Source organism: Coffea arabica, chromosome 8e, assembly GCF_036785885.1.
Source record: "Coffea arabica cultivar ET-39 chromosome 8e, Coffea Arabica ET-39 HiFi, whole genome shotgun sequence".
NCBI classification, from domain to species: Eukaryota; Viridiplantae; Streptophyta; class Magnoliopsida; order Gentianales; family Rubiaceae; genus Coffea; species Coffea arabica.
In genome coordinates this window covers 43,069,609-43,080,354 of record NC_092324.1, presented here as the reverse complement: position 1 = coordinate 43,080,354, position 10,746 = coordinate 43,069,609, and positions in this window count along the sequence as shown.

Here is a 10,746-nt window from a genome sequence, read left to right as displayed (position 1 = left end):
GAGAAACCTCAATGGCAAGAAAATATGATGTCACTCCTAATCAGTCATCTCAAAATGACTAATCATAACCTCCCTAAACTCTAAAATTACCTTGGAATCATTGCCAGTAAAAAGTAGATGATACATATATAAGTATATAACAAGAATATCAGCACCAGAATTGAATTTAATATACAAAGTATGCTTATATGGACATTGATGAAATCCATTTCCAATAAAGTAAGAGTCGATATGAGTGTACCAACCTCGAGGAGTTTGTTTCAAGCCATATAAAACCTTTTCTAACCTGTCAACTTTATTTTCTTTGCCTTCCCTCACATATCCTGCTGGTTACTCAATATATACTTCCTTCTCAAAAATACCATTCAAGAAAGCAGACTTCACATCTATTTGATAAATCTTCTAAGAATTATTGGAAGCAAAAGATATAATCATATGAACAGTGTCAAGTTTAGCAATATGTATAAAAACTTCAAAGTAATCAATACTTATCTTTTGCTTGTATCCTTTAACCACCAATCTTACTTATAACGATCTACCTTTCCAGTTGGCTTGTACTTGATCTTATAGACCCATTTGACACCAATTGACTTTTTCTCAAGTAGAAGTGAAATCAGCACCCATGTGTTATTTTTCACAATTGCATGGATCTCCTAATCCATTGTTTGATTCCGATGATCATCTTTGACAGTCTCTTCAAATGTAATTGGATCACAATTTGCAAATAAATCAAAATTTACAATATTTTCGTCAGACAAGTCATTATCATTACTAACTACATAATCCTCCAAGTGAGTTCGCTTGCGACATTCTCGATGTGGACAAATAGATAACTATACAGGATTTGACTGCACCCCAAAAGATGAAAAATCATCAGTAGGTTGTCTGGACTGCTCTACTGGTTGATTAGAAGAATTCCCTTCATTCAAATATAGCGGCATTAGTGAATGCTTTGGTGTAGAATCTTACACTTTCTTAGACTAATCTCAAATTTCTTACTTATCAAATGTGACATCCCTATGAATAATCATCTTTCCTGTGTTTGGATTGAAGTGCCTGTAACCTTTAGTTTTATGACTATAGGAAAGAAAGATACACTTTGCTACCTTGTGTGAGGACCCGTAAATTTTCTTTATTTCATAATATTTTATTTTATTTTCTCGCATGCATTTTCTTCATTATACCCTATTATATTGATTTTTCCGAGATTTTTATAAGTAAATATAGTTTTGAAATCATTTTTCTAGTATAAGTTAGTTCATGAGAAATAAAGAGTGTATATTGGACGTGGGACCCGCTAGTGGCGTTAAGTGCGATAAATTCGACTAATTAGGTTACATTTTGTATACCGGGATTAATTTACTAGTTGTTAAGAGATAATTAGAGGTTACTTAGATGGTTTAATCTTGGAGAGACAAAAGGATAAGCTTGAACCATTAAGAGTGTCATGTGTCGCGACCCTATTGGATGGTTGACTTGCCTAACTTTCTTACTTTTACTAATAGATCAATTTTGACCCAAAATCATTTTCATTTTGTACCCCTCTTGGCCGAACCTCTCAAGGAAAGAAAAGAGAGTGAGCTCCAACTTTTGGCTTCCAATTCTTGCTTATATCTTGAAATCCAACCGATTAAATCTTGAATTTGCCCACAAAAGTGACTTGCTAAGGAAGATTGAAGGTCTTGGTGGAGTTGTTTTGGAGGAGAAACACCTAAGCTACTGCCTTTCTTGAGGAGTTAAGGTATTTTTCTTGGAAACCCACTCTTTGTTCCTAATCATGGTAAATTAGTGATTTATGGTGGCTAAATAGGTTGTTTTATGGAAGATTTCATGGATTAAAGTGAAGTTAGCTAAATTTCTGATTTTTTGGGGATTTTTCTGTTTTCATATGATGATTATGGTTGACCTTGGATTGATGGCTCTAAATTGTGTTAAATGGATCCCTTGTGCGTTAATTGCGATTATTTGCGAAAAATTTCAGCTTGTGCGGAAAATTTCAGTTTTAGGGTTCCAATTTGCCCTGTTCTGACCGGCTTTATTAGTGCATGTTAGAGGCTGAATCAGGCTTAGGGTAAAACATGAAAGTTGTAGAAAATGGTGTTAACTAGTTTCCTGCAAAATTTCAGCTCAATCTAAGCACTGTAGCCCATGAAATGACCAACATACCCTTGACTGCCAATGAGCCCTGTTTCGCGGACAGATTTCTGTTTTCGTGGAGATTTCCATTTTTGACCATGAAAATGCATGATTTGGCTTTGGAGGTCTTCATAAGAAATGTAGGTATATGTCTTGGATTCGAAACGCCATATGATTCGTTTCAATCCGATAAGTGTAGCTTCAGTTGTGGTTATTGTACCAAAAGGTGTTTTTATAGTCTATGACTTGTATGTGGTTGATTTGAGATGAATTGGTTTTGATTGTAAGATGGAAAAGTAAGCAAATTTAGGGGAGATGCTGTACAATTTTCTAGGCCGTTTGGTCCTTTTAAGTTTGAGTTGCCTTTTGGTAGAAATGAAGGACTTTTGGGTCGTTCAAGCCCTAGGTCCTCTCGTTACCTTTTCGTTCCAAAATCACGCTTTTGCACCCTTGCATTAGTAGTTCGTTTGGTTAGGCATACGACTCATAGTTGAGTTTCATTTGTGAATGTCGTTCCCATAGGAACCATAATTGTTTTACTTTGATCATTTTAAAACGTGCTGGTGATCCAGGAAGTACTTCGGGAGGGAACGTTTGAATTTGTTTTACTTGAATTAGTGAGTGTACCACTTCCCTAATTTGTTGCTTATCTGGCTATCCGTGACTTCTGTATACTCTGTATGAAACGAGGGTGTACTTTATCACTCTCGTTTCTCTCGTCTGTTTACTTTGTTTCCTGCATACTATATAAGTCTGTATTTGCTCTCTGTATCTGTTCTCTGTATAAGTTTGCGACCTCTGAGCTCAAAACCTGTGGCTAGTTACTCGAGTCGAGCCGGCAAGGGCCATGTCGATTAGATAACGAACCACGGTAGTCTGTTTCTAGGAATCTTTGGGTATTGAGACTCTTGATTCCAGTATACTCGAGTATTACCACTTCTGTTTCTATTGAGGTGTTCGGGCCCGGCAAGGGGTAAGTTTGGTGGACAGAATTTGGTGTAAAGTGGGGGTCTACGGACATGGTTGTTCTTCATACGTTGACGGAGAGTCAACGGATTTAGATCAAGTACTGCAACTGGAAATTTTGGGCTCCTGAGATCCACCCGTATCCTTTCTATCTATGGTGTTTGTTTAATTCTTTATTTGATTTGCATATGTGACTAATTGAATATGAAGTTCCATGATTCTTAATTGCTATTGTTTTGGTACCTCATTGAGCGTAAGCTCACCCCCTTCCCGTTATCTTTGTTTTCCTTACAGGGAACCACACTTTGAACCGTGATTTTGAGAAAAGGGTTGAGCTAGTGTAAATGTTCTTTTGTTAGCTCTTGTGTAATCAAAACCCTAATTGTCTTTTACTTAAGTATCACGCTTTTAATTGTAAAGTTTTCAATGTATGTATATAAGTGTTTTATCATGTACAATAAGTGTTTTCATTTGAGATGGTACTTTTGCGTTTGTTGAGATGCTACTTGTAACCATTGGACGATCGGACGAGCACGGCATTTGATTGATTGATTGTTCTCTTGGGGATTCGTTTGTGCGCTATATTGGATTTGTGTGATTCGACTCCGTAGTCCTGGCGAGAGTTGGGCAGACAGTCCGCCAAACCCTTTGGTTCGCCTTAGGGTGAGGTGAGGCCGTCACACCTTGTCATCCAATTTCTTTTTAATAGCATCTGGGATATGGGAATAGGTAAGACAACCAAATACTTCTAAATGAGAAATATTTGGTTTCTAATCAATCCATAACTCCTGTGGTATCTTTCCAAAATTGCATCACATAGGAGACCTATTAGAAACATGTACAACATATGCAACAGCTTCTCCCCAAAAATCTTTAAGCATATTATTGGTATGCATTATTGACCTCACCATATCCATCAAAGTGTGATTTTTTCTCTCTACTACTCCATTTTGCTGAGAAGTATATCTAGTTGTCAATTGATATTTAATTCCTTGTTTCTTCAAAAAATCATCACAAATAGTAAATTCAGTGCCTTGTCAATTCTTAAAATTTTAATAAAAATGGCTACTTTGCTTCTCAACATACATTTTAAAATTCTTAAAAATATCACAAGTATCATATTTATTTTTCAAAAAATATACCCAAAATTTTCTGCTAAAATCATTAATGAAGGTAATAAAATATTTACTACCATCATTGAAAGGTATCTCAACTGAGCACAAGTCTGAATGTTTCAATTCCAACTGATGACTAACCTTCTAAACCTTGCCTTTAGGAAAATGATCACCATGTTTCTCTTCCAAAATACAAGACTCATTGTGCTTAGCAGAAAAATCAATAAAAGGAAGCCCATACATCATATTCTTCCTGACAAGAAAGCTTAAATTCCTAAAATTCAAGCGACTAAAGCGCATGTGCCATAACCAAATATCATCAAGAACAACAGAACTAAAGTAAGGTAAATCATGACAATTAAGAGTGATAAACTATAAACGGCTAGTGTTCATGTATACCTTTGTTATTAGTTCCAGATGATCATCAGTAATAGTACCAATGCCATATTTAAACCGTAAATCATATCCTTTATCAGAAAGCTGCCTAAAACTCAGCAAATTATGATAAAGGTTCGGCATATAGAAAATATCAGAGATAAAATTAGATTTACCATTATTCAAAGTAATCCTGATTTTTCCTTTCCCAAGCACATGTATTCTTTCATTATTACCAAATTTAATAAATAATTTGAAAGACTCATCCAAATCAGTAAACATATTTTTATCACCACACATATCATTATTGCAGTTAGAATTCAAAAACCAATTATTCTTCTCATATTCTTCTATCCTTGAGTTAGAAAATAAAATAATCTCAACTTTTTTACCATTATTCTCTGCCATATTAGCATACCCGCGTTCATGGTACCAACACTTATATTTATAATGACTATTTTTTGTAATTATGGCACTGAATATTAAATTTACGAGAATTATTATTGTTTTCTAACTTATTATTGAGATATTTATTACCTCTCTGATGGTAAAAATTACCTCTGCCACGACTTCCAAAATTGCATCTACCACATCCTCGTCCTCTTCCTCTGAAATTCTAGTTCTTTTGATTGGAACTATCACCCTTCTCTTGGATTTATCTATTTGCACCTATAATGCCTTGTCCACCGTTTCTTTTTCTGCACCATCTTCCAGTTTTCTGTTAATTCTTTGCTTGTGAAGAATTAACGAATCCTGTAATTCCTCAATGGTCATAGTTAAAAGATTTTTTGTCCCTGGAATCATAGCCACCACAAGATCAAATTTCATGGGTAAAGTGTTGAGATTTTTTTCTACTAGCACATCATTGCTAAAATCATAACCATTAAGCTCTGTCACGTTTTTTATGTCAATGAATTTGAAAAAATATGATTCAATGATTTCTAATTTTTCCATGGTAATCAATTCAAATTTCTATTTTAACATCAGCAAATTATTTTTCTGGACTTTATCATCTCCTTTGTATGTCTTTGCCAAAATATCTCATGCCCGTTTTACAGTTTGGCATCAATTTATTTAAAAATTGAAATATCAATTGTCTGGTGGATTTGAGACAATGTCATACTTCTTTGCCTCTTGACACTTGCATCTTTATCTGCAGCAATTTTTTGCTGAACAAAATGAAACAAATTATATGTCTCAAGATGGGTTTCCATCTGAATTCTCCAAAAACAGCAAATTTTTTTTCCGGTGAGTTTTGGTACTACATAGGTAATATTAGTTGGTACAATTGATGCAGTTGGTGCAGACATATCTTCTTATTAACAAAAACGAAGAAAAAAAAATGAAGAAATGAAGAAAAAACGTAGCTGATGCAGTTGGCCCAGAAGACAAAAACGAAGAAACGAGACTAGAAGGCCTTTTCTTAGTAACATTCTAAAACTTTTCTTTCTTTTAAATCGAAAGACCAAAAGTTATGGTCTTTATATAAACTGTCAAGTACCAAAATTCTATTGGGATTTAAACTAACAAAACATACTAATAATAAGAGTTCACAACTAAACAACAGAATAGTAGTTTCCTAAATAAGTAAATAAATTCTAAAAAGGCTTGATTTAATAATCCTACACCAACAAAAGCTGACTGAAGATCTTCTTTGATAAAAACAAATTTTCCAACAACTTGCTTAACGTTTGGTCCGTGAAGAAGAGGAGTCGGAGTCTACTATGGTTTTGCTTTCTCCTCATGCATCCAGCCAAGTTGCCAAACCCTACGATGGTGGCTAAGAAAACTATGATTCACGATCTTGAATTTAGTGGTCATCATGCTCTTTTTCTACTCGTATCTTTCAAAAAACAAACACGCAATGATGAGAAGAAGCTATTATTTCATGCACCTAAGATTCAAAACGTGACATCTATGTCCGTGCATGCCGGCTCTTTTTTGTCTCTTATGTTCAAGTTATTTTTATACAAATGTAGGTTAGATAACACTCCAACAAGGATCTTTGTATGGTCTGTTATAGTCCCAGAGGCTGTTTCTTTGTTAATGGTCTTGCCTCCAATGTTCTAGGGACAGGAACACAGATTTTTTTTGTATACAAAACTATTGACATCTATGCTTTTCTTTTTTTAAGGGTAAAAAACAAAAAAATCCCATGGTAAATCTAATATACAGAAAAGTACCCCGTGACTTCAAAATGTACAACACGAGATCTTATGTTTTGAACTAAATTGTAAAGGTGACGGAATCCGTTAAATTTAACGAAAATAGACGAAATGACAAAAATGCCCTGATATGATTAAGCAAAAAATAGCTCAACAAAATCATTTGTTTTATTCTCTAGAGATAGAAAATTGATGGCTAAGGGGTAAAACATGTATATTTGTTAAAAATTAGATATATTTTTTAAATTCCATTAAGTCATTTCTGTTAAATTTAATGGATTCCATCATCTTTACAATTTAGTTCAAAATATGGGGTGTTCTGTTGTACGTTTTGAAATCACGGGAGGCTTTTCTGTATATTAGATTTATCACAGGGGACGTTTTATTTTGTTTTTTACCCTTTTTTTAAAGAGAACTTTCTTAACCTGACATTTGCACATTGAACAACACAATGTCATGTTTTTCCTGCTAAGCTACACCAATTATCGTATGCGATGGTGTGGAGATTCCAGCCTCCAAGATTTTAATATTGTGATATTTTTCAACTTAAGCATAAGGTGTTTTATTGTAGATATGGCGTTAGAAACATTAGATAACCCCATTCCCAACCCCAAAATTATGCTTAGGCCCCCAAGTCCCATACATTGTACATGTACCCCACCCTGATCCTTAAAATCCTGAATCCCATGATTGTTTTAGTTACTTTTTTTTAATAATAAAATACATCATAGTTTTATTAAATAATAAAATGTACACTAGTGGCAGAATTTAAATGAGGTATGCCTAAATACAACAGATTAAAAAAAACAGATACTAAAAATCTAAAAAATTATACTGTCAAGCTAGTTACTTAAACCTTGTAAGATATTTGGAGACACAATAATGCTGAAAGCACTACCATGAAGTGACCCCAAAAGAAGGGGGGAGCGGGGTGGTGTTGGGGGAAACAGGTATGCCCTGGTTGTGATGTGAAGAATGAGAACTGACGAGGGGAGGCAAGAACCAGCGGGACATCAAAACTGTAAGACTTTTTGGGCATAAGAATCGATCGGAAACGTAGAATTGGCTAATGATGTTGCGTCCATTTTGGAAGGGACGTTTAAGAAGAAAAGTACATTGAAAAGAGTAGGATTAATTGATTAAGCTGTCATTGCCCACGAGATATTGGTCAAGTGATGGAAAAGATTAATTTAACGCCCTAAAAGTAAGTAGGATATTTTAAATTCATATGTCAAAATTGGGCTTCATAATCTAAAATTATGTCAAGAAGAGTAGTGGTATACAATCCCAACTCCAAAACTCAGATCGCGCAAGTTTATAGTAGTGCTCCTATAAGTGATTAAAACTTAGGGGTAAAGATAATTTGAACTCTAGATATGTTCTTAATTTGTATGTTTTATCTTCCAAAATTTAGGGTTTAAGTTTACGTTAGTTCATATCTGAAATTCGGTTTCACATTCTTTATCATTATTTCAACTAGTGATTAAAGCATACTTCAATATAAATTTGTTTAAAAATTTGATAAAAATTAAATGTGCAAATGATTGGTTATTTGGTAGATGCCTACAATTATGAAATGTTATAATCCTTTAAATATGATAGGACCATTTTACCCTTTACAACAATGGTAAAAGATCACAAAATGACTTGCTCCGTTATCCCCTTAGGTTTTGTATACTTAATCATCACAACTTTGTTGCACTCTTATCATTCTCAGCCCTACAATAACGAATAGTAATTTGATGGTTGCCTATAATTATGAACAGTTATAATCTTTCAAATATGATTGGACCATTTTACCCTTGCGACAATGGTAAAAGATCTCAAAATGACTTGCACCATTATCCCTTCAGGCTCTATATACTCAATGGATCACACGATTCACACCTTGTTGCACGCTTATCATTCTAAACCCCTGCAACACCCCCCCCCCTCCCCCCCAAAAACAAAAAAAAAACCTCCCGAGGTCCAAAAAAAAACCAAAACACTATAAAACACAAAAGCTGTCATATTGTTTCCCACATTCTATGCTGTGATGATGAAGGAATGATTGCTACGTGCGACTGTCAACGCATTAGACCCCACTAATAGATACAGAAGATTATGTATGAGAATATTATGTTGACATACTGGCACCATGCATGAGAAACTTTCAGTGGCATTGTTGAAGTCCAAAAGATGAGACAGTATACTCTCTAATGGCAGATAGATCATTTAAAAGATCTTCTTCTGCTGTTAACAGTTCTGGCCATTATTGTATACATAGACTGGCGACTTTACTACACCCTGGTTATGCTCTGCAACTGATATGTCAATCCACCAACTCACAGCCATTCTTCCTTTAATCATTTGTAAGCATATTCGTGGTTTCTGCCTTGATTCCAATAATGAGCTAGAATCTAAGACAACATTATTGCAGAGATAGCCACCAATAATATCAGAAAGTGTGACTCGAGTGCAGTGATTTTCTGTTTTGGAATAATGGCTGAGGTCCAAAGAGAGTGGAATAATTGTCTGGTTTTGCATATTCATGGAGCTTAGGACTACTCCCTAATGCTAGCGTACGTGCATGAATGACCATTGATTAGTTGCTGCGAATGAAGGGAAACCAATATTCATCATACACGTACATATGCGTGCCTGATGTTCCATCTTTGTCATTTTGGTAGGTCCTCGGCATATCCAACACCGACTTTATAAGTCTATATGATTAGAGGAATGATACTTATGCCTCAACTATCACTAGCAAGTTAAGCATGCTAAATCAAAAAGTTGCGTTTGACACAATGAAGAGTTGACCGGTTTCTGTATCCTTATTTGGGGTAACATTTTCCCTTTAAATGGGGTTTCACTATTTTGGGAAAGCAAGAATATTAAGAACTCCCCCCAAGTGTGACAATTTCTTAAGATTTCCAAGATACACTTGCCTCCCTCTTTTGAGTTTCGATGTAACATATCGACTTCAAAAATTCATATAAGATGCTAAGAGTATTATCCTGTGTAAAGTTGAAAACCTTCTCTTGCATTCCTTTTCTTGAAAATCAATGAAGTACATGTGTAAATCTTCCCTTATATTCATGTTCTTTGATGACATATTTTAAACCAAGCATATTTAGAATTTTAATAGTTTTATAAATTTTAGTAACTATATTAGATTTGGTATAATAGTTGGTTTAGGAAATAGGATGGGTCATGTTTTTGTATTATAATTAGAATAGGATTTGTGGTTATATTTACCTATTTAAGCATTTGGAGTCCTAGGTTTGTAATTGAGGGAAATTAATGAATTGAAACAGAATTTTTTGTTTCCTCCCGTGGCTTTTTTATTGTTTATTATTTGTAAGATTTTAATGTTACTTTCATTGCGGGATTTTTTTTAAGCTAACAAGTGATATCTGAACTCTAGGTTTTTCGAGTTTGATTTTGGGGTGTCTGTGTTGCCTGTAGGGTGCGCAAAGGTTTTGATAGAGGAGCTTGTACCATAGAAGGGTGCAGAGGTTGTGGTAGAGTATTCATAGTATTAAAGAATTGGACCATAAGAGTTGGTTTTAAGTACTCGTTCTTTAATTGAAATTAGGAAAAAATGATTCTAATTGGACAGAGATCTAAAAAGAGGGATTCTGTTGAGATTGTTAGTATTGTGCAGTGATCAGGAAAAAAAAGGTCCTACCAGATTATTGATTGTCATAATGCTGTTTGATCACATCGAAACTAGGGAAAGCAAGAAATTCAAGCAGGGAAGAAAAATTTTGTGAAGGTACATAAATTATTTGGAATTGCCATGGAGAGAGAATTTGTCAATGGTGAAAATTATTACTATAAAGAAGATTATGAAAGGCATGATTTATTAGTTGAAAGTTATGTAGATTATTATTTAAGAAAATATAATGGCTCTAATTGCGAATATGTCAATATCGATGACTTTTTTGATCGAGGAGAATTAGCAGCAAAATTGAATGCAGATAGCCGATTTCCACAGGTAAATATGT